At 35.7% G+C, this 25691-nt stretch overlaps 1 protein-coding gene across 1 annotated transcript in view; it reads right to left on the bottom strand.

Annotated features, from left to right (window-relative positions):
* Positions 1–25691, bottom strand: part of LRBA (LPS-responsive vesicle trafficking, beach and anchor containing) — a 771345-nt gene that overhangs the window by 124951 nt on the left and 620703 nt on the right. The window lies entirely within an intron of this gene.

Here is a 25691-nt window from a genome sequence, read left to right as displayed (position 1 = left end):
AGTTTGCTTCTCCAGCAGTTGAGATGTTTCTGCAACTCTACATGAAAAAGAGTTACAGGCCTTTGGCCTAAGCTGTCTACCTTCTTGAAAAGTACACAACCAGAGAATACATTTTTCCTGCCTAAGCCATCCATTTTCTTGATAAATCCAAACCACAGAATGTGCTTTCCCTGGACTTAACACTTTGGCTATCTTTTCTGAGAACGGAAAATGTTTCTTACTGAAACATCTGCCTCACTCCCCACATCACATTCTCTGCCATCTGACCTGCCTTTGCTATGCTCTGATAACCACCAGAAGTCTAGAGCAATCTCATTTTAAGAGTGACCCTACTGCTAACTGTGAATAAAGTTTTCTCACCTGTTTTTTGCTGGTCTTACTCTAGAATCTTTCCTTCCCTTCACACATATTTCTTATTCCATAGGTAGTGGCACAGAAAATCGGCAAAAATTCTTTCCTCAAGGAATTTTTACCCAAAATTTACCAAAATTTCCCCAAAAATTCCTTCCTCAAATTCATTCTCTTAGCTTATCCTCTCTTTCTATCGTTGAGCAATCATTTCTTCTACCCCCTCATACTTTTATTCTTCTTGAGTGATACCAGGAGAGGAAAGCAAAGGATGACACAGACAATTCTGATAAAAGAAGGTGACAGCAGTAAGGCTAAATTGTTCAACTAGAACCTCTCAAGTTGAAATGAGAAATTTTCTCCTGACATATTCAATAATATCAATTTCCTCATTTGTTATTACAGCATTAGCTACTAATTGTCTCCAATTGTCTATTTATCTCCTTCTTCCTTCTTCCTTTTAGCAACAGACCCATCCTCCCTTGCAGTTTTAAGAAGCCCAGCTTGACACTGCACTTCCCAAATTCCCATGTGGCTAGGAGTTACCAGGTGATGGCATTTTAGAAAGCAGAATGTGAACAAAAATGATGTGCCCAACTTCCTAGTCACATTCTTTTAAAAGGTAACTGTGTGTCCTCTACTTACTCTCGCCTCTTTCCAAAGGGCTAAAATGTGGATATACGGGGTGACTGCAAAAGAATAGCAAACGCTGAGTGATGACGGAACAAGACAGAAGGAACCCGGGTCCTCTGATGACATCATGGATTCGATTTGCTCTAATTCCTTGGATTGCCTACCAGTTCAGACTTTTACTTGAGGGAGAAACTTTCCATGTTCACTTATCCAGACCACTGCTTTTTGGTCTGTATGAAAGATGTACATCTTAAAACTGGCTATAAAAAGAGTTATTTTGGGAGAAACAGGGTATGTAGGCATAGTCTAAAAAGGCAGTAAGATCAGATGGAAGCCCTAAGAGATCAATTACACTCAAACATGAGAAGTATTTCTTAGGGTGAGACAGAAAGATGACTGGAGAACATATTTGATTCAACAAGCTGTTACTAGATTCCTACTTAGGCCAGACACTGTCATATACGTGATAGGAACTAGGTAAGTAAATATTGTGTGTATAGTTCCCAACTTCACTGAATTTTCTGTACAGTGAGAGATTAAATCCTAGGGAATTATCTAAGATATAATTGGTCAGTAATTACTGTTCAAGTGATACCACATGCCAGGTAATGTGCTAGGTGCTGGAAAAGACGGTCTCTCTTCTACCTTCTAAATATTTTTCTTCTTCATGAGTGCCATTTCTTTGGTTTAGGCTCTCAGAATTTATTTCAGCTCACACCCTTCTAACAGATTTCCTTTCCTTCAGTTTGTTCCCCCTCCAACCCACTGTCATCTGAGTAACATAAAAATCCTAAAATAAGAATCTGATTGCTACTCTGTTACTCCTTGAAAGAAAAAAGAAAAGAAAAAAGCAACTTTAAAAATTTTTTCTTACTGAAACATCTGTTTTCTTACTGAAACTTTCTATTGCCGGTAAGTTAAATTTCAAAATGTCCTTTCTAGTCTTATTCTTCACCACTTTATTATTCACCCCAGCTACACGAAGCTGTTCATCATTTATCCAACATGCCTTCATTTGCTCTCTTCTTCCTTTCTCAGATCTTCATCTTTGAGTCAGTTTGGGCCGCTATAACAAATATCATAAACTGGGTAACAAACAACAGGATTTTTATTTCCTCACAGTTCTTAGAGTCTGAGATAAAGGTACCAACATAGCCAGTTTCTAGTAAGAGCCCTCTTACTGGACTGTAGACAGTGCTTTCTCACTATTTCCTTTCACATGGGGGGTTTGGGAGTTGAGGGGGAGAGAAAGAGAGAGCAGAGTGAGTAGGGTGTCTGCATATTTGCTATCTCTTCTTATAAGAGCACTAATTCCATCATGAAGGCTCCATTACCCTCACAATGTCATCGAAACCTAATTATCTTTACCTCTTAAAGGCTCCATCTCCAAAAATCCTCACGTTGTTGGTAGGGCTTCAACATATAAATTTTGGGAGATTGCTAGGTATTTTATTCTCTTTGTGGGCAATTGTGAATGGGACTTCACTCATTATTTGGCTCTCTGCTTGTCTATTATTGGTGTATAGGAATGCTTGTGATCTTTGCACCTCAATTTTATATCCTGAGAATTTGCTGAAGTTGCTTATCAGCTTAAGGAGTTTTTGGGCTGAGATGATAGGGTTTTCTAAATATACAGTTATGTCATCTGCAAACAGAGACAACTGGGAGTTGAACAATGAGAACACATGGACATGGGGGAGGGGAACATTATATACCAGGGCCTGTTGGCGGGTGGGGGGAAAGAGGAGGGAGAGCATTAGGACAAAAACCTAATGCATGCAGGGCCTAAAATACCTAAATGACGGGTTAAAAGGTGCAGCCAACCACCATGGCACATGTATACCTATGCAACAAACCTGCATGTTCTGCACATGTATCCCAGAACTTAAAGTTTAAAAAAAAAAAAAAAAAAGGGAGAATATGATTCCATCCATAGGAGATGGCAAACTAATCCTTCAATACCCAGCTCAACTGTCTTTTAAGTATCTTCATTCTCTGAATGAAATTTAGTTGCTCTGCTATCTATGCTCTGATTAATGACATTCTGGAGTGATTATTTCCATTATTAGATGGTAAATACCTACAGGGTAGAGATTATATATATTCATCTTTGTATTTTCCCAGAATTAAGTTCGTTTGGCAAACATTAGGCCCCAATACATATTTGCTGAATGAAACACTGGACTTTCAGAAGCAATGGAAGATACATGCTAAAATCTTTTTTTTTTTTTTAATGCTTTTCTCGACTTGCAAGTCAGGCATTGTAATAAACTTTCTCCCCACCACCTCTACAATTCCAGACTCTGCATTCATAATTTTTTTCTTTCATTCTTTCCCTCCTTTTTCTCACCTCTTCCCTCCCTTTCCCTCCCTCCCTCCTTGATTCTTTCCTTCCTCCCTCCCTCCCTCCTTTTACTAGAGACAAGGTCTCCCTCTGTTGCCATGCTATAGTGTAGTAGTGTGATCCCAGCTCACTGTAGCCTCAGACTCCTGGGCTGAAGCGATCCTTCCACCTCAGCCTCTCTAGTAGCTGGGACTAAAGGTGTGAATCACCACACTTGGCTAATTTTTTAAATTTTTTGTAGAGATGGGGTCTTGGGATGTTGCCCAGGCAGGTCTTGACCTCCTGGCCTGAAGTCATCCTCCCACCTTGGCATCCCAAAGTGTTGGGATTATGGGCATGAGCCACTGCCCTCGGTCCATAGTTTGTTTCCTTATGGTATCATTGATCTCAAATTGTCTATAACCACTAATTTCTATGGAGTTGAAATGCAGATTCTATCCACCAGTGCTAGATTATTAATGTTGACTTTATAATTGTAGATACTTTTACATAAAGAGTAGGTCAAACATATTTTCACAAGAGTAATAAATAACTTCAGATGCCCTTGTAAGAAATGCAGCAATAGGACTCACCTATTACTTTTCTCTACTCAATGCATTTCCACATCAAAACTGTTACCAATCATTATTTTATGTTACCACAGCAGAGAAGATTTAATCTTCTTTATACAACAATTTCTTTGCCTTAGAGGCCTTGTGATCATTCAATATTATTCCTATTCTAAATCTGTCATGTTTAAAACCTACTGCCTGTATTGAATATCTATTACCTATTTACAGCCAAGAGAGGTTAAGTAACATAGCCATGGTCAAAAGTTAGCTAATACTGAAGCTCTGGGATTAATCTCCAAATATTCTGAGTATGAATGCATATTCATTCAGACATTATCATGCATATGTCATAAAATTTTATAAAATTACAGAGGCAATTGATATGAAAAGTGTAAAATATGTGATCAAATTAATTAGATATGTTAATTATGGTACTTAGAGTTGTAAGTCTATCAATGAATATTCACTGAAAGTTTACTAAGTTTAAGCCACTATTTACAAGTAACAGAGGAGGCAGCACAGGAGGATAAAGCTAATAGGTAGAAAGTAAAATAAATGGCAGAGTAAAGGGTTAAGAGAGAAGTATAAAGTGCAAATGTGATGTCATAGGAAAAAAGAAAACCTAGCAGGCATGGCTATTGTCTATACATAGCAGGACTACTGTGAGATTTCACTTGCTTTGAGCCTTAGAGCTAGAATGAGGATCAATGGGTAGAAGTTACATGGAACAGATTTCACTCGGTATAAGAGTTATATGAAAATAGAATGTTGAATACAGAATAGTTTTGTGATAATATACTATAAGCTTAATCTACATGTAGCAGAGGTGTCATGGTGAGATTGGTGGGGAGCGGGTGGTCCCTAGGGAAGAATTGCACCCAAGACCGGTGAGTACCTGAATAAACACTACTATATGCTTGTAGTCATGGCTCAAATGCAGGAGCATAACACAATTGCACTGCCTGTTTGCAAGATAAATTTATCAGCAGTGTATCAAATGTATAAAAAAGTGATAGGGAAACTAAAAGGATTACCATAGTTCATATAAGAGATAAGAAAGGCTAGTGTGGTGAAAATGAGCCAGAAGAGTTAGGAAAAGATGTTCTAATTACTTCAATCAATTTTATGCTAATATTATCTATTACTAAAGAAGATAAAAACAGGATTTAAGTGTACATAATAGAATTATCATCTATCCTATTATTTCTTACCTTAATATATTTAAATTCCATATTAATATGCTTACTGTAACATGTCTAAAACTGAATTTATCTTCCTCAAAGAATTTATCTCTTCCTCTTTCTGTAATACCTATTTCAATTGTTAGTATGACAATTCATGCAGTAACCTTAGTTAAAAATCTCAAGATTATCTTCAACTTCTTCCCCTTATGTTCATTATGACTCTGATATGTCTCTAGAATCTAGAACGTCTTCTCTGTCCTTTCTGTCATTGTTTTAACTAAGGTTATCATCTTCTGCTTAATTCCCTTTAACTGTTATGGCCTCCTAACTGATTTTCCTGTCTCTATTCTTTCCTAGTTTGAGTCTGATACTTACACTGCCATCTTCCTAATGGATAAATTAAATACAATTATATCATTCCCATGTCTTTTTAGCAGTTCCTGGCTGTCTGTAAGAGAAAGTACCAACTCCTCAGCAAGGTATAAATGCCTCTTCATAAATGTGACCTCAACTTACCTCCCAAGCCTCATCCCTGGCTATTCTTTCCCAAGAAACCCACGCAACGGCCATACAGAAAATTCCATTATCTTAATCTTTGCCTATACTCTAAGCTTGTTCATTTCATACGGCCCTTGTCAAATGTCAGTGGCTGGGAAAGGTTTGAGTGAATATTTTTAATCAATCGCTATTTAGTAAATAAACTAACAATCTTTCAGTACCATCTACGGTATTCTACTGGTAATTGATTCTCTAGAATTGAAAAAAAAATTTTCCTCAGCATCTTTCCCCTGTAAGACTATTATGATGATTAATTTTGTGTCAACTTGAGTGGGCTGCAGGATGCCCAGATAGCTGGTAAAACATTATTTCTGGGAATGTCTGTGAGGGTGTTTCCAGAAGAGGTTTGCATCTGAATCAGCACACTGAACAAAGAAGATCCACTTTCACTAACATAGGCAGGTATCATCCAATCCACTGAGGGCCAGGACAGAATAAAAAAGCAGAAGGATGAATTCCCTCCACCCACTCCTTGAGATGAGCCACCCATCTTCTCTTGCCCTTAGACATTAGAGCTCCTGATCTGTGAGTCTTCAGACTCAGGGACTTACACCAGTGCCCTAGTCCTGGGCATTCAGGCCTTTGGCATCAGACTGGGAGTTACACAATTGGTTCCCCTGGTTCTTAAGCCTTCCCACTTGGGCTGAATTGTACCACCAGCCTCTGGGTCTCTAACTTGAATATGGCATACTGTGGTGCTTCTCAGCCACCATAATCACACATGCCAATTCCCATAATAAATCTCCTCATCACACACACACACCCCCCCAGAAATAATGTTTACCACCTATCTGGGCATCCCTCAGCCCACTCAAGTTGGATATAAAATTAACTATAATAGTAGTCTACAGGGAAAAGTTATTGAGGGAAAATTCTTTTCAATCACTCTAGAGAATCAACTAGTAGTAGAATATGAACAGTGTTGGTTTATTTCTAATTAGAGATTGATGAAAAATGTTTGCTCATAAACCTTTCCCAGGTACTGACATTTGACAAGCGCCATACGAAATGAATAAACTTATAGTCTAGAAAAAATAGGAAATTATTAGGACAATGAATTTTCTATATGGCTGTCGCACAGATTTCTTTTATTATACAAACACACACACATAAACGTATATAGAAGTTATTGGCTCTGAGTCTCTGGGAAATCTTAATATAACTACAAAACTTTATTTGCCACTTGTTACCACTTTCAAAACACAATTTACTATTTATTTCCATTATTAAAAATAATAATCAATAAAAACATTTGAAAAGCAATGGAAAGAGAAAAGCAAAAAAACACTGAAGTTTTAAGACATTGGTATAGGTGCATGTCCTTGTAATAATTTTATTACGTTGAGATATCATACACATAAACACATTTTATATACTACGTTTTTATATTCTAAATTTTTCCTTTTTTTCGAATTCTAAAATAAAATAAATTTTCCTATTTTTCCTGATGAAAAGTGAAAAATGAAAGTAATTTTCTTCTCATTAAGTGCATATTTTCATACAATGTACGATATAAAAATGTATTCAATTTTTTCTTTTTTGAAGACAGGGTCTTGCTCTGTTGCCCAGTCTGAAGTGCAGTGACACAATCAGGGTTCGCTGCAGCCTCAACCTCCCAGGCTCAAGCGTCCTTCTGCCTCAGGCTCCCAAGTAGCTGGGACTGCAGGCACATGACACCATGCCCAGCTAACACTTTTATTTTTTATAGTGATGGGGTCTTACTATGTTGCCCAAGCTAGTTTCAAACTCCCGAGATCAAGCAATCCTCCTCCCTTGGCCTCCCAAAGCACTGGGATTATAGCTATGAGTCACAATGCCAGGCTTAAGAATGTATTCTTAAAATAGGTATGGTCTCATTTGTACAACTAAAACTTATAAAAATATATGCAGTGGTATAATTTTAATCATAGGAAGTATAATGTAGAGTATAACAACACAGGTTTCTTGCACTGGAATCCCAATTTATAGTTGCTGTGACCATCACAAGTTACCTAAACTCTCTATGCCTCAAGTTTCTAATCTATAGGCTGAGAGTAATAATAGCACTTACCTCATAAACTTATTGTGACACCTAGATGAGTTAATCCATAAATGGCTTATGACAATGTCTCGTGCATATTTTCATGTCAACGCATGACAGCTATGATTATCTTTCTAAAAATTTGAAGTTTAATGAACAAAATCCCATTAAATAATCAAAGCAAAATATAAATTTTGACTATTGAAAATATGTTATACAATGAGCACTACAAAAATCATAAAATATATATTTTAGTATCTTCCCTAGTACAGAAAAAGAAGCAGAAAGAAGAAAATAAGGGAACATGAGATCCTGACAAGAGATTTTCTCCACAGACATTCCTTTGGTTGAACAAAAATATGTGAGATGGTGAATGGAACAGATCTAAATAAGCATGGGACTAACAAAGTACAATGTATGAAAGATTTTACTTAGAAAAAACAATCACAAATTTACTATACAATCAATAAGACTAACCGAAGGGAAATGCAGTAAAACACTTTCAAAGAAAAATACTGTGGAGCTGAGAAGAAAATATGCCAATTGACAAAGGTAGATTTGATGAGCTCATAAAAATGAAAAAGTAAATGCTGCTGGACAAAAAGTGGTCCTTACTTTTGCTCTCCATGTTTCTAGTATGCTATATAGAACAATTATTTTGCTTTTATTGAAAAATAACTATTGCAATTGGTATAAAACATGATTTATAGGAAAATTCTTTTGTACTTCTGAATAATTAGTATATTTCTTAAGTAATAGAGGAAACTATTAATTCAGAGGCATTCATGAAGGTGGATCTTACACCTAATTGTTTTAGACTTGATATCCAATTTTCTTTCTTTCTTTCTTTCTTTTTTTGAGACAGGGTCTTGCTCTGTCACAGAGGCTGGAGTGTAGTGGTGCCATCACAGCTCACTGCAGCCTCTACTTACTGGGCTCAAGTGATCCTCCCACATCAGCCTCCCACGTAGATGGAACTATGGGCATATGCTACCTCGCCTAGATAAGTTTTTTGTTTTTTGTAGAGACAGAGTCTTGCTGTGTTGTTCAAGCTGGTCTCGAACTCCTGGGCTCAAGAAATCATCTGCTTTAGCCTCCCAAAGTGCTGGGATTTACAGGTGTGAGCTGCCACGTCCAACCCTTTTCAATACCATTTTTGAAAATTCTATCCTACACTGCCAAATATAAATATATATAATATATTTAATATATAATATATATAAATATATCCCAAGAAATTAAAATACAGAAAATTAAATTGCAAAGAAAATATGGTTGCAGAATTCTTGTAATTTAATTTGGTAAATTCTTTATCTTTTTTACTAACATACCTTGAAATTGCTATTTACTTATTTTCTGTCTCAGTTATGTACTAAACTAGAAATTACCTTTACTTAACTACCTGTATTTTACTGAAATATTGTGCCCATCCTGCATGGACTATTTTGTGTCACTTATTTTATGAATATCACTATTGGATATGATCTTTTGCACCAATAGACTCTTATTCAGGTATGACACAGAGACACAAAATGCAAAATTTTCCTTTCCTGTGACCATGGCAGAAACTACTAATCAATATTCTTGGGCAAAGTTGGTTCTCAAGACGCTTAAGCTCTGCTGTTGTCATAAAGCATTTTGGTTCTCTTCTGATACTTTTTGAAGACTCATCCATTTTTCATTCTTTCAGCAAACATAACCATGAGACTCCATATAGACCAGATATTGTGTACAGCTGGGAAAACAAAGAATAAGAGAGGTCCTCAAGTGGCTCAACATCTCATGGTGAAAATGAGATGTGAGCCACCACTAAAATGCTAGCAGTTGAGTATGTCTACTTAAAAGAGAGCACAGGAGAAACATCTCAGGCGGACTCTGTTGGTGTGGTTGGTGGTGAGGGAATGTTGAAGAGTGGATAGAGGTATAATTAAAGGCTTCCCGGATGGGCGTGGTGGCTTACACATGTAATCCCAGCACTGTGGGTGGGATTACAGAACTTGAGGTCAAGAGCTCGATACGAGCCTGGCCAACATGGTGAAACCCCACCTCTACTAAAAATACAAAAATTAGTAGCTGAGTGTGGTAGTGTGGCGCCTGTAATTCCAGCTACTCGGGAAGCTGAGGCATGAGAATCACTTGAACCCAGGAGGCGGAAGTTATAGTGAGCGGAGATCATACCACACTGCACTCCAGCCAGGGTGATGAAGTGAGACTCTGTCAATTAATCCATTAATCAATAAAGGCTTCCCAAGGGTTAGGAATGTGAAATTTTTGTAGGCAAAGGAATCAGCTTATAAGATCTGAGAGAACACAGCCATTTTAGAGAAGTGTAACTTGTTCAGTGTTACTGGACTATAGTTTTCAAGAGATGAAGTTGGGGAAGTAAGCAGGTAAATTGTGAAGAACCTTCCAAGTCATGTTATAAAGCTGGGAAGGCTATAAGTAACCACTGAAGAATTTTAAGCAGTATTTGTGAGAGCCTCCAATTTAGGGAGTATCCAGTTTATAACTATCTTCATATAGTTTAAAGAGAAATAGTTATTTTATGTGGTTTCCTATGGCAGCAACTAGAATGTTTTGGAATGATCCAGAAACATGAACAAGTGATCTGCTGCTGAGATGCAGATTATATTTCTTCAAAAAAAAAAATCTGGATAAAAAATTATGCCATTTTACTTTTAAAACAAATTTGAGTCAGAATCCATTATATATTATTCTCCGGTATAGAGCATAATGGAGTAACTATAATACAGCTTAATAAAAATGAAAACAAGAGGATATCATAAAAAGACTTATTTCAAATAACATTTTGAGGCCAAGTGCGGTGGCTCATGCCTGTAATCCCAGCACTTTGGGAGGCTGAGGGAGGATGGCTTGAAGCCAGGAGTTTGAGATCAGCCTGGGCAACATTAGACCCCATCTTTACAAAAAATAAAATTAGCTAGACATGGTGTGGCATGTGCCTATAGTCCTAGCTACTCGAGAAGCTCACTTGAGTCCAGGAGTTTGAGGCTGTAGTAGGCTATGATCAGCCACTGCATTCCAGCCGGGGTGACAGTGAGATGCTGTCTTAAAAAAAAAAAAAAAAAAAAAAGTTTTCTTTCAAAAAGACAGAACAAGTAGTTGAGTGAGTGTTATGGGTTGAGCTGTGTCCCCTCCAACACAACTCCATAAGTTGGAGTCCTAATCTCCAGTACCTCTAAATGAGACCTTACTTTGGAGATAGGTTATTTACAAAGGTAAACAGTTTAAAATGAAGTCAACTGGGTGGTCCCTAATCCAATATGACTGGTGTCTTTATAAAAGGGGAAAATATGGACACAGAGACAGACACGCACACAGGGAGAACACCTTGTGAAGACCGGGGTTACACTGCTGCAATTCAAGGACCTATCAGAAGCTCGGAGAGAGGCCTGGAACAGATCCTTCTCTACCGCCTTCAGTGGGAGAATGGCCCTGCTGACACCATGGTCTCAGACTTACAGCTTCCGGTACTGTCAGACAAGAAATGTATGTTGTTTAAGCCACGCCATTTGTGGGACAGTAATTATTCATTTAACATTGTCAACAGGTTCTTGGAAACTGTGACTTTAAGCAAAATGACATATAATGAAAGCAATGTTTTTCTCATAACATCATAACTAAATGACATTATCTCAGAACCTATTGTAATTATTTCCCTTAAAGTCCCAGTTTCTAAGAACTTTTCTGTGATGTTAAGTGAGGACTCACTATACTTTGTTATGGCAGCCCTAGGAAACTAATACAAGTAGGGTTACAGGAAAAGTAACTTCTAAGAATTTACATGGCAACTAAAAGCAATAACTTACCCTAGACTGGATCCCATATTGCAGTGTGAAAATGCTATAAATACTACATGATATATATCACTAACAAAAGTGATATATATGGAGAGTAAATTAGACAAAAGTATTGCATCAACATAAGTTTATAAAATGGATAACTGTGCTGTAGTTACATAAGAAAATATCCCTATTCTTAGGAGATACACACTGAAATATTTAGAGGTAAAAGACCATGAAGTATGTAACTTACCCTTAAGGGATTCAGTAAAAATATTGTGTGTATGTATAATTACGTGGGTGTGTGAGTATATATGCATATACTACAGAGAGAGTGAAAGAAGAGAGAGGAGGAAGGGAGGGAGAGAGAAAACTCGCATAAAAAAGAGGGAGGGAAAAAGGTTAACAATAGTGAACCTGAGAAAAGTGTGTAAGAATTCTGTGTGCTATTTTTTTTGCAAGTTTTTGTAAGTTTGAAATTATTTGGAAATAAAATACAAAAAAAGAACTGATTTTAGATGAGATCAGGCGAATTCAGGGTGGTATGGCTGTAGAGCAAAAAAAAAAAACAAACTTATTTTAAAAACAACACCTAAGCGTATTGCTACAAACAAAATATTTTATTTTTAGTATGGTATAAGTATATGAACAAAAAAAGTGAAATGATAAAGTGAATGAATAACTGATTAAGAAAGAAATAAGGGGGGAAGAAAAGAAACAAAAACTCAGAAACTGATTTAAGCTATAGAAATTCTAAGTGCCTCAGAAAAGTTTGAGATATAAATTTCTCAAAATAAAAACCAGGTACTATAGTCATGGCATTTAATACAATAAAAATAATACAAACTAAATTTGCCTTCCCTTAAAAATAAGAATCAGAATATCTACTTTTTCTTTAGAAAGTAGCTTAAAATTTATTTAGAAGAATAACTGTTAGTGGAGAGAAAAAAATGGCCTTTTTAAATTTATATAATACTCATACAACTATTCATTGTTTCCTAGCATTGCAATACTTTGATATTTATCCTAAAGTTTCTCTATTTTCTAATAATTCTAAAATATAGAATTATCCATCTACATATAAATAAAAATTCTAAAATATAGAATTATCATTAAAAACATAGAAAGGAATCAACCGGACCATAAAAAAATAAGCTGTTCTGGATAAGCATGTGGCAATCCTCTTCTTCCTTTTTCTTTTTTTTGGGGGTGGGTGGGAAGGTCACTCTGGTTAACATAATCAAGGAAATTTGCTAGCATATACAGAAGTCTTTGCTAAAAAATTTTTGTTTGAGATACACCAGTTACCGGCAAATCAAACAGACATAAATACCACAGTAAGCAGTCATTTGTCGGGTAACCCTGTGCAGAGTTGCATGAAAACATCCAGAGGCAGAACGAAATCCACAGCAGAGCCGCTGCTTTTCAGATAGACTACCACTGCAGGTGCCATGGCCCAGTGCCAGAAACACAGGCAGGGGAGGGGGTTATAGGCAGCTCCTGCACAGCACCACTGGGCAAAAGTTGCCTATAATCAGAGCACTACTGAAAGCAATGGTGGTGGCAAGGCGAACTTGGTGAGCAAGCATTCCTCTATGAATTCAGTTTCTTCTTGTGAATTTCATATTGCAAGCCCATTAGCCTCACTTCTCTAGTCATTATCATTAGCCCCTGGCAGAAACGAGGACTACCAGCTGTAACTGGCAGTACACTACCATGGTAATTTACACAAAGATTAAAAATAAAAAATTAAATACTGGGCCTTCTAGCCATCTTTTAAATTTTTTATTATAAAAAGTATCTCTTTCTTCTTCTTCTTCCTCTTCTCCTTCCCCCCTTTTTTTTAACTTCAAACCTCTAGTAACCTTGGACAAGCACTGAGTTACCAAAAATGAGGTTTTGTTTACTTCTTTTTCCCGAAGTCAGTGCATCAAGGTATTTCAAGACCTTAAAGAAAGAAATTATGAAATTAAGAAGTAGATTACAAAATATACACCTGTCTGGACACAGTGGCTCACACCTGTAATCCCAGCACTTTGGGAGGCTGAAGCGGGCAGATCCTTTGAGGTCAGGAGTTTAAGGAGTTTGAGACCAGCCTGACCAACATGGTGAAACCCAGTCTCTACTAAAAATACAAAAAATTAGCCAGGTGTGGTGGTGAATGCCTGTAGTCCCAGCTACTTGGGAGGCTAAGGTAGGTGAATTGCTTGAACCTAGAAGGCAGATGTTGCAGTGCGCTGAGATTGTACCACTGCACACCAGCATGGGTGACAGAGTGAGACTCTGTCTCAAAACAAAAAAACAAAACAAAAAAACAAAAACAAAAAAAACACAGCCAAACCAGAAGTATTTTGAACAAAGTGTCAAATACTTATAAGGCATAATTACTATTGATATCACGAGCCGCCACTGTGCCAAATTCATGCAGTTGCTTACACCATAGAAGATTCTGAACTCCAAAGGGCCTGGCATGGGTCTTTGCAATTTAATTATGGACATTACTGAATCTCACATGAAGAAATGTTTAATAAATAATCAATAAAGATAAATAATTGAAAAACTGCTCTAAAATGAATTAGATCAGCACAATACCATCTCAAGTAATAATTGGGAAAGAATATATAGGGGTGTTTCTGAAATGTTTCAAAGAAGATGAGAGTTCTGAGAAGAGTGTTTGTAGGTTTTTAGATTATTTTGCGTTTTGAGGGCATAGTGATAACAAGGGTAACGTTGCATGCTCTAGGGTATCATTTGGCTAGAAAAGGGGTAGGGTAGGCTCATACTGCAATGACGAGAACAGCATGTGGCAGGCACTATGGTGAGTAAGAAAAGCATGTGGAGTAACTCAAGCTAGAAGCCTATTACAGGTTCCTGTATCAGGAAGAGGGAGAAATCTGGCATTTTGCTCTACACGTTCAGCTATATCACTGAGGCTGAAGTCTATAGGGAAGAGTAACAACTATTAGACAATCCTTTTCAATTATATAGATGAGATACCCATGGGGAAGAATTTTCTACTATTCTTTCCAAAATTTACAAATCATTAATATACTTTAATGAAATACTAATGATGTGGTAGAAAATCATAGAAGTTACTTACCCCAGAATAAACAGAGAATTTAAATATTTTTCCACCATGGATGTAGCATATATTATAAATAATATCATTTTATTTTATGTGGTTTGTATCTAGCACAATAACATGTCACTAAACAAAATGCAATTTACTCTCATTTATCCAAAGTACAGAATTCAGGTGTTCAGAAAATCTAGAACACAGAGAAACTCAAAGCAACTGAAGGCCAAGAGGAAAACAAGCACGAAGCTCATGAACCTTAACGGCGGGAGGCAATGGGTCATTCCTCAAGCTTTTAAACCAGCCATATATGCATTAAATAACATAATCAATCACAACAAGATGGAAACCCTGACACTGAAGTGACATCTGATATAGAAGAGAAGAGAACTTTGAATGCTGACAGAAAAGCTAAAAGAAAGCAAAGGAATGTGCATTGTTTTAAGTGAGGAACAAAAAGCTCTATGCATCTCAGTAACTTCAAGGCATTATGGAAAATGTCTGGAATATTCAACTGTTAGTATTCCAGAAAAGGCTATTAAAGTTCAGAAAGAATTCTCCATTTAAGAGGCAAAGAAATGTGTAATCCATTTCATAAAAAGATTTTTTTTTCTAGGGAAATGGTGAAAACCACTGGTATTTGAAAGTGTAAACCTCAATTCTATAGAACTTTTAATGTATGAAGATTTTTAATTCCATTCCTAGATGATGCTGAGTTCCTGATGCACTCTTCTGATGTCATTTTGAAATGTTTCTATTAAGGTAAAGTAGTAAATAAAATTAATAGGCATTTTTTCTCCTCTTAACTTCTTTAGGAGATAAAAGCTCATATAATACAACATTTATAACACTACATAGTAGGCTTATATATAAATGTAATATATATACAAATAATAGCACAAATTAGGGGTAAGGAATGGAGTTGAGTCAGAGCAAAGCTGCTATATTTTACTGGAATTAAGTTGGTATTAAGCTGAAGTAAATTGTGATAATTTAAAATGCAGACTGGGCACAGTGGCTCATGCCTATGATCCCAGCACTTTCAGAGGCCAAGACTGGAGGATTGCTTGAGGTCAGGAGTTCAAGACCAGCTTGGGCAACATAGTGAGACTTCATCTCTATGAAAAATAAAAAACTTAGCTGGGCGTAGTGGCACACACTTGTACTCCCAGCTACTCAGGAGGCTGTGGTGAGAGGATCACTTGAGCCCAGGAGGTTGAGGCTGCAGTAAGCCGTGATTGTACCACTACACTCTAGTCTGGGTGACAGAGTGAGATTCGGTCTCAAAAAATAAAATTTATATTGTAGTCTCTATAAATATGACTAAGAAAATAACTAAAACAAATACATAGTAAAAAATTCAATGAAAATAGTAGACTAGAAATAGTATTTAATATAAAAAAGATGACAAAGGAGGAACAGAAAAACAAAAAAGACCCAAGACTAAAGAAAATAATTAACGAAATGGTAGACATGAATCCAACTATTATAGAACTCTATAATAGATGAGGTTTCTTTACATGTGCTGATCTATTTCTGGATTATGCTATTGGATGCTTTCTGGATTATAATATTATTATGCTATCAATAATAACATTAAATGTGAATAAACACTTCAAATGGCAGAGATTGTCAGTCTAGAAATGTAACATCATCCAACTATATGCTATCTACAAAAGACATTTTGAAAGTGTCCAAAATCCAAAAACATAGGTTGAAAATAAAATAATGGAAAAAGGTATACCATGCCAACAGTCACCATAAGAGAACTAAAGTGGCTTTAACAGTTATCAGGCAAAACAGACTCAAAACTTACTAAAAACAGAGACAATTTATGACTAAAAAGTTGGTTAATTTATCAGCAAGACATAACAATTATAAACATATATGCACTGTGATGGGCTGAAAAATGTACCCCTCACCCCCAGGAAGGTATCAGGTCCCACTCCCTGGAATCTGTAAAATGCTACCTTATACGGGAAAAGGTTCTTTGCAATGTCATTAAATTGAGGAATTTTTTTTTTTTTTTTTTTGAGACAGAGTCTCACTCTGTTCCCCAGGCTGGAGTGCAGTGGCATAATTGCAGCTCACTGCAACCTCCACCTCCCAGGTTCAAGCGATCCTCCTGCCTCAGCCTCCCGAGTGGCTGGAACTACAGGCACATGCCTACATGCCTAGCTAATATTTTGTATTTTTTGTAGAGATGGGGTTTTGCCATGTTGGCCAGGTTGCTCTTGACCTCCTGACCTCAGGTGATCCACCTGCCTTGGCCTCCCAAAGTGCTGGGATTACAGGCATGAGCCACGGCACTTGGCCTAAATTGAGGATTTTAAGATGGGAAGATTATTCTGATTATGAGGGAGGACCCTAAATGCAATCACATGTATCTTTAGAAAATGGAGATAGGGAGAAATTTGGCTATAGACAGAAAAGAAGGCAATGTGAAGACACAGGCAGACATCCTCTGGAGGGAATGTGATACTGATTTCAGATTTCTGGACTCTAGAACTGTGAAAGAATAAATTTCTGCTGCTTAAGCCACCAAGTGTTTACAGTAATTTGCTACAGCAGCTATAGGAAGCTAACATATGCATTTAACAACAGAGCCAAAATATACATGAAGCAAAAACTGATAGAATTGAAAACAGCATTTGGAGACTTCAATATCCCACTAGCAAAACAAAAACAAACAAACAAAAACAAACAAATAAAAAAAAACTAAACAGAGAGTCAGCAGAGGTATAGAATAGTTAAACACAAAAAACCAAGTTAATCAACTGACATCCACAGAACACTCAACAATAGCAGAACACCCATTCTTCTAAAGAGAACGTGAAGAATTCTCCCATGCTAGGTTGAAAACAAGTCTCAGTACATTTTAAGCAACTGAAATCATACACAGTATGCTCTCCAATCACAATGAAATCAAAAATAGAAAATACAGGAGAAAATTTGGAAAATACAGATTTGGAAAATACAGAAGGGAATTTTGGAAAATATTTGGAAACCAAGCAATGCACTTCTAAACAATCCATAAGCCAAGAAAGAAACCACAGGAATATTAGAAAATTGCATAAGCTGAATGAAAACAAGGAAACAAAATATCAAAATTTAAGAGACACAACAAAAACCACACATAAAGAGAAAATTGTAATTGGAAAAGCTGATATTGGAAGAGAAAAACTCAAATAAAAAAGTAGTTTTCCAATTTAACAATTTAGTTAGAGTAAACTAAACCCAAATCAAGCAAAAGGAAAGAATGAATATTAGAGTAAAAACTCAACGAAAGAGACACCATAGAGGAAACCAGTGAAACGAAAAGTTGGCTCTTTGAAAAGATAACAAAATTGACAAACCTTTTTAGCAAGACTGAACCAGAAAAAAAGATAATACCAATTACCAAAAATCAGTATAAGTGAGGTAACATCATTACTAACCTTAGAGAAATTAAAATGATAAGTCATACTATGAACAACTTTATAAAAATAAAATTAGACAACTTAGATTAAATGGACAAATTCCAAGAAGGAAAGAAATTACTGACATAGATTCAAGAAAAAATTAAAAAATCTCGATAGACCTGTAAAAAGTAAAAAAAACTGATTTGGTAATTTAAAATCTTCTCACAAAGAAAAGGCCATGCATAAATAGCGTGAGTGGTGAATTCTACCAAACATTTAATGAAGAAATAATACGTAGCCTTCACAGTCTTTCAAAAATATAGAGGAAGAAGGAACACTGCCATGTCTCATTCTACGAGACTAGTATTACCCTGGTAATAAAGTCAGATGAGGATATTACAAGAAAACTACAAACTAATATTCCTCATAAATATAGTTTCAAAAATCTTCAGAAGTAGTAATTCCTCAAGAAAATACTAACAAAACAAAACTCCAGGACATATCAAAAGAACTTAAAACATCTAAGTGTAATATATTCGTGAATGCAAGGTTGGTTTAACAACCAACCATCAATTTATGTAATATATCATACTTCACTTTTTTGTTTCTTGTTTGAAAATCTTTCCCTATTCCAATATTACATAGAAATTCTCCTGTATTATCCTGTTAAAGTTTATAGTTTAACCTTTATATATAAAGCTTTAATATACTTTCATTTTGTTTGAGGAATAAAATGAGGTTCCAATTAAATTTTTTCCCCCATATATCTGCTATAGGTTGAATTGTGGCCGCTCTCCCCAAATTTTTATGTTAAAGTCTCAACCTAACAGCACCTCAGAAGGTGGCCTTATTTGAAAATTGGGTCATTACAGAAGTTTTTATTTAGGATAGGTCATACTGGAGAGTCCTTAATCTAATATGAATGGCGCTCTTATTAAAACGGAAAATTTGGACAGATAGACATTCACAGAGGGAGGATGATGTGAAGAGACACAAGGAGAAGACAGCCATATATAAGCCAATCAGAAGGCTAGAACAGGTCCTTCCCTTACAGCATTTAGGAGAAACCAACCCTGCTAAACCTTGATTTCAGACCTCTGGCCTCCAAACCTGTGAGACAATAGATTTCTGTTGTTTCCACCCAGATTACAGTACTTTGTTATGGAAGCCCTAGGAAACTAATAAAACAACTATTTATCTCAGAATCCAAAATTGAAAAGGGGGGAGGGAGGGATAGCATTAGGAGATATACCTAATGTAAATGACGAGTTAATGGGTGCAGCACACCAACATGGCACATGTATACATATGTAACAAACCTGCACATTGTGCATATGTACCCTAGAACTTAAAGTATAATAATAATTAAAAAAAAGAAAAAAAAGAAAAGTCCTTCCTTTCCCCACAGATCTGCAATACCAGCTCTATAATGGATAAGGTTTCTTTATATATCCTGGTCTATTTCTGGGTTCTCTGTTCACTTTTCGTATACTACTTCTTCTTCCCTAATTACTATAGCTTTATAATAATTTTTGATATCTAGCAAAGCAAGTCCCTCTGAAATCTGCTCTTGTTCTCCGAGAGGATTTTGGCCATAATGGTCCTTTGCTCTTTAAAATCAGTTTATCATCTTCCATCAAAACAAAGTAAACCTATTGATTGGATTTTATATTTTTATACTGACTTTATAAATAAATTTGGGGAGAATTAACAATTAATATGGTAAATCTTTTTTTTTCCTTTCATTTAGGTGTCCTTTGTTAACTAAAAGTTTCACAGTAAATTACACATCATGGCTAAAAGCAAACCAAATAATAGTAATTTTAGACTCCTCATACCTATCTCTCTACATTCCCAGAGGATTTAAATCCAACCACTGCACTGGGAGTAAAGGGGATGAAGACATGAGAGGGAGATACCCTCAGCTAAGAATAATTATTCCCAACTGCAGCCACCATGGCTGTTTACATTCTTGGCCACATCATTATCAATATCAAAAATGAAAAGGAAACAAACAAACAAACAAAAATTGAAAAAATCATGTTAGCTTCTGTCATTTCAATTCTCAAATTTTTTTTTTTAAATGTTGTCTGGTCAGTGGTCTTAAGAAAAGTTTTTAAATGTCATTTCCTCACTCTTGTTCAGTGGGGGGCATGAGATTCTGTCTCTATGCTGTCATCACTTGAGAAGTGTAAATTTTCCATTCAGAGAAAAAAGTTATACAACATTGACCTGATTCATTCAGAGGTATAAGATCTATAAAGGTTTATGTTGAATAGATTTAAATATTAGCAATGATAGAAACCAGTTTCGATTTTAGTTCTTCATCAACCTTGTTTTTTCCTGTCAGGCAATACTATGAAAGGACAACATCTCTTTTAATTTGTCCACATACTCTCTAATGATAATGGAAAGCAGATAATATACTTATTTTATTTTTCTTTACCTTGTTAAGCGAGTACTATTTGTGTTACCATTATGAAACAGTAGAGGAGACAAAAGCTATAGAACATACAAAAAAGTAAATGTGATTTTAACTGGTAACCTTAGGACAATTCAACAAGAGAACGCTTCCTTTGCTAGATTCATATCACCTCCAGGCCTTGAGAAGCCTTCTATTTCAACAAGTTATCAAAGAGAAGGTAATCTCCAAAAGAATAGGGATATTGTCTCTTATTCATTGAATCTAACAGTGCTGGTCCATAAGCAAGCACTCAATAAATACGTGTTAAATGAATTAACTATTATAATTTGAATCAGTTATGTATATTATATATCTTTTGGCTAAAACAAAATGCTCTACCTTTAAAGGCCAATTTTTAGTAACTTTGCCCAGAGTATGGTTTTCGTTGTCTCTTATTCAACATGAAACTTGAAGGTTATAAGAGGCAGTATAATATATAGGTCCAAACATTGACATTATATCATAAGAGACAGATGATGAGCAGTCTGAACTCATAAATTTTTCTATTATTTGAAAGTATGAAAGCCTGTTTCTCATTTATATTTCTGATGCAGTATCTGAAATAAATTATTTTCCTAGTTCAGGTAATAGTAGATAACAGGGACCAATCTCAGGGACATAATTAAGACTGCTTTGGTTTTACCCTGATTCCAACTGTTCAGAACAAAATATAATTTACTTCTTTGAAAAACTAATAAAATTTAGGTGAATTTTCCTTTTAAAATATGTAGGATAGTATCCTGTGTTCATAAGCCCATCCACTTAGCCAATGTTCCAATCCTACATTTAGATCTTCATTACTTACAGAAAACTCTGAGGATAAAAGTCGTTGAGTAAGACAGTAGTTACGGTCCTCTAATATAAACAGAGAATGTAGCATTACTGGTTCACTACCAAAATCATGCTCCTAAAAATATCCTATCCTCTTGAATTAACAACCAAATACTTTAAAAAGACATGCTGGGTATCTTAACATGAGTATGTCAGTTAATTAATTCTCTGATCCCCTGCTACCAACCGAGTATTGTACAATCTGTTATTATTCACCGTCCTATAGATCATCTGTTCTTGGTGCTGGCTTGTTCCAGGAAGAGGGACAGCTGCAACACTATATCCCTGTTCAACCTGAGGACCATCTGACTTTAATTGTAACACACAGCTTGATATGGCTCTGGCTATGAGAAGCCGAAGTATCGTCTGTAATAATCTGGAAAAGCAGAAACCTGCCAACAGAGGGCTGAAAACAGGGATTGTGCTGTCTGGCTGCCTGACGGGCTGCAGGAAATATGATTAATGAGTAAGGTATAATGATATCAGGAACCCGATTAGCACCACAAAAAGGTCACAGATCAAAGTAGTATGCATTTCATGAGCTGCAATCATTGCATAAAATCTGTGGACTTGAAGTGGTAAACCAAAAAGAGGAGGGGGATGAAACCCTTATGTGACAATATGCTAACCAATACATAAGATACCATACTAACAATTTAGTCACTTGTAGAAAGTTAAAATTACAAAATGAATCAATATAGACTATACTGTAAGGAAACTTTGTTCATCAGAGGTGTAAAATAAATATTTTTGAGTGAATGAATGTGGTATTAAAGTCTTTCATAAAGGCACATATATGTCAAATCAAGTATCTTTCCTAATTATGAATTAAAATGACCAGATACATACTCAACTCTACACTATGTTTGCATTTGAATTGCAGAGAATTTATATACAGTTCTGTTTAGGAATGTAAGCTAATTCAGAGTCTAAACAATGAAGACATCTATAAAACTCAAGCAGTAGGAACCACTGGGAAAAATATTAAGTAAACTTAATAATAATGTTATAACAAATGCACAGTTAATACTGCAAAATATTATTTGGTATATAACTTTACAGTCATGTTCAAGTTTAGAGCATGGGTAGCCAAAATCCAAATCTAGTTGTAAAGCAATTTGGTAAACCACAATCTTCTTTTCTTAATGCCCTTGTAAACCTGTCCCAAATAGGCCTGGCTCTTCTGGGGTGAAGGCAGTAGACGGGTAGAGATGGGAGGTACTGTCAGGAGAGTGGCTTGCCTTAACTTATATAATTAAATTTTTTAATTGTCAAAATATTGGTGAAAAACTTAATATATAACTTATTCAAATCTTTCTGCCTTTTAGAGCTCCTTTAAAGTGAAGTAAACATACTAACAAACTTCTTTATATTATAAATACTACTAACTATGGTAATGATTAACAGAAAACTGGTTGCCTTGAGACTTAAAATTTCAAGTCATATTTGAGAAAAAGTGTGTCAATAAAAAAAGATCAGAATATGATTTTTTTTCTTAAAAGTATATTCACCAATGATGAGGATATTTTGTACCTTTTATATATTGTATAAATATTTCATATCTAATATTTAGTTAAAACATTTTTTAAACAGTGATTCAAAAGGCACCACTAAAAAATAAAAAATGGCTAGTTAAAAATATTTTCAAAATATATGTTGGATAAATGACTTTTATGGAGAATACACAAAGATCTCTTACAATTCAATAATAAAAAGACAACCCAATTTTAAAATAGGCAAAATAATAAAAATAAAATAAAAAATATAAAAAATAAAATAAAATAAAATAGGCAAAATATTTCAATAGATACTTTGCCAAAGAACATATGTATATATGAGTAGCAAATAAGTCTGTGAAAAGATGGTTAACATTTTCATCACTAGGGTAAGGTGAATTAAAATAACAATGACCTACCTAATAGAATGGCTAAAATAAATAAGACTGACAATACCAAGTCTTGGTAAGGATATGGAAAAACTGAAACTTCATACTTTGTGGGAATACAAAATGGTAAATATTTTTATTACATGATCCAGGAATTCCTAGAAATCAACCCAAGAGAAATGAAAACAGATGTCCACACTAAGACTTACATGTAAATATTTATAATAGCCCAAACTGGAAAAAAAAGTTCATTAACTAGCAAAGACACTGTAAAATGTGATACATCTATAAAATGGAATACTATGCAGCAACACAAAGAAATTAACTACTGATATATGCACAACATGGATGAATCTCAAAAAACATCATGCTATCTGAAAGAAGACAGGCATAAAAAGACTACATATTGTATGATTCAATTAATATTAAATTTCTAGAAAAGCAAAACTATAAAGACAGAATCAGTGATTGCCTGGAGCCAGCAGTGGAAGCAGTGGCTATAAAGAGGCCCAAGGAAACTTTTTGTACTCATGTGAGTGTTCCAAAGCTGGATTATAGTGGCAGTTACACAACTGTATACATTTACTAAACTCCTTGAATTGCATACTTTAAAAGTTGAATTTTATGATATATAGATTGTACCTCAATGAATCTGTTTTAAAAGAAAAATCACTGAAAGAAAAAAGTTGTAGTATGAATGTACCTTCTATTCACTTCTGTGTGTCCCTGGAGAAAAAAAAAGCACATACGACCCTAGACACCTGCCGCATTTAAAGGTTTGACATTTCCTCCAGTATCTTTCAGAGCAAGCTTAGTCTTCATCTCTCACTTTAATCACAGAAACTTTGTGAGAATCTTTAAAAATTCTTGGGGTAAAAGTAAAATGCAACATGTTCCATAAGACTGTGATACAATAATATTGTTTACTATTTTCTGAGTGCCTACTATAAGCCAAACAATATTCTAGGCATTTTACATACATAATTACAATTGTTTACTCATAATTTCAAAACTACAAATGAAGAAACCAAGGCTCGGAAAGGTTAAACTGCTAAGATCCCACAATCAGCAATGTGATTGATAAAGGATTGGGAAATCTGGTCAGATTCCAAAGCTTACATATTCTTTCCACTTCCCTGCATCGTTTCCAGTATATATAGAATGCAAAATTTCAATAATAATGAGACTGTAATAGGATCTGGAAGACAGGATTAATTGTTGGTATGAAAAGAAAGGAATGCCACATGAAAAAAAATGCAACAATTTTCCTTTTTTTTTTTTTTTTGAGACGGAGTCTCGCTCTGTCGCCCAGGCTGGAGTGCAGTGGCCAGATCTCAGCTCACTGCAAGCTCCGCCTCCCAGGTTTATGCCATTCTCCTGCCTCAGCCTCCCGAGTAGCTGGGACTACAGGCACCCGCCACCTCACCCGTCTAGTTTTTTGTATTTTTTTAGTAGAGACGGGGTTTCACCATGTTAGCCAGGATGGTCTCCATCTCCTGACCTCATGATCTGCCCGTCTCGGCCTCCCAAAGTGCTGGGATCACAGGCTTCAGCCACCGCGCCCGGCCAATTTTCCTTTTTTATGTGTGAAGTAAAAACACAATGCAACTGAGATTTCACTTTTAACGTAGAGTACGGTAAACTTTCTACTTTTATTTTTTAAATTTTTTTTTTTTTTAATTTCGAGACGGAGTTTCACTGTGTTGCCCAGGCTGGAGTACAATGGGGTGATCTTGGCTCACTGCAACCTCTGCCTCCCAGGTTCAAGCAATTCTCCTGTCTCAGCCTCCCAAGTAGCTGGGATTACAGGCACCCGCCACCATGCCCGGCTAATTTTTGTATTTTTAATAGAGACAGGGTTTCACCATGTTGGGCAGGCTGGTCTCGAACTCCTGACCTCAGGTAATCCACCCGCCTCGGCCTCCCAAAGTGCTGGGATTACAGGTGTGAGCCACTGCACTGGGCCAAGATTCTATTTTTATTTATTTTTATTTTTTTATTTTTTTGAGATGGAGTCTGGCTCTGTTGCCCAGGCTGGAGTGCAGTGGCCGGATCTCAGCTCACTGCAAAATACTAAGAATAAAGCTACCTGATTCCAAACTTCTGTGAAACTTAAAAGGCAAAAAAAAAAAAAAAGTCATATTAATGTCTCAAAAAGAATACTGAACCCAGATACGAAGGACACTAAAGAGTCCACTAAAGAGTTGTTTGTAAGCACAAATTTAACGTGCTTTTAAGTTTCAACGTTTTCATATTCTCAATATTACATGACGATTTCCTTCAAACGATAGATACAGGACGTAATTTGAAAATCTTGTTTCTTTTACGAAAATGTGCAATGGCCTTCTAACCTGGAACACAAAATTATGTTCCTTTCTTGGAAGAAGAAGCTCAAATTTGGAAAAACTTATAATTCCAATTTCACTTTTAATTTTCGCTTATTTTGAATTATCATGTATATATGAATGTAACTTAAATTCTGCATAAACTATTATTTTATATATCAATTCAATAACATTTCATAAAGTACATACAAGGATTCTTGAGCTATTATGTCACTTTCAGTTAGTCCTATCACCTACAGCTTTGTCCA

Source organism: Mandrillus leucophaeus, unplaced genomic scaffold, assembly GCF_000951045.1.
Source record: "Mandrillus leucophaeus isolate KB7577 unplaced genomic scaffold, Mleu.le_1.0 Scaffold136, whole genome shotgun sequence".
Lineage (NCBI taxonomy): Eukaryota > Metazoa > Chordata > Mammalia > Primates > Cercopithecidae > Mandrillus > Mandrillus leucophaeus.
The sequence above is the reverse complement of the archived record's forward strand: the minus strand, read 5'-3'. Positions and strand labels throughout refer to the sequence as shown.